This window comes from Chrysemys picta, chromosome 4 (assembly GCF_011386835.1).
Source record: "Chrysemys picta bellii isolate R12L10 chromosome 4, ASM1138683v2, whole genome shotgun sequence".
Classification (NCBI taxonomy): domain Eukaryota; kingdom Metazoa; phylum Chordata; order Testudines; family Emydidae; genus Chrysemys; species Chrysemys picta.
The window spans coordinates 57360006-57360464 of record NC_088794.1 but is presented as its reverse complement, the minus strand read 5'-3'; positions in this window follow the sequence as shown (position 1 = coordinate 57360464).

Below are 459 nucleotides of genomic sequence, written 5' to 3'. Positions count from 1 at the left end.
ATTAAAGGGAACCCTTTAAACTCAAAATTCAGATTCTTAAAAGGACAACCCAGTTTATAATTGTCACAAACCAAAAAGTGGAAGCTTAGCCTTACTACTGAATGGGAGGAGCTAATAGCATATAACTGCTCCAGATGACAAAACATCAAAGGGAAAATATTCTGTCCACCCGAGACGTGTCATAGGATGGCAAGCTAGACAACAGGATGAGGACAGGACACTCTGGTATTTGCAGCAAGATCATTTGATGGCTGGTGCCTGGGAGGTGGGGGTGGAAGAGAACATTTTCTGAACACACAGATCGTAACTGAAGGAGTTTTATGCTCCGATGGTGGGCTGGCCTTATGGCTATGGATACAGAAGGGTGTGGTCAGATGTTTGGCTGTGTGTGTAGGTTGGCTGTGTGTGTTCTTTCTGCATACTGTACTGACTCTGGCCAGATAGCCTGTACAGCAGGCC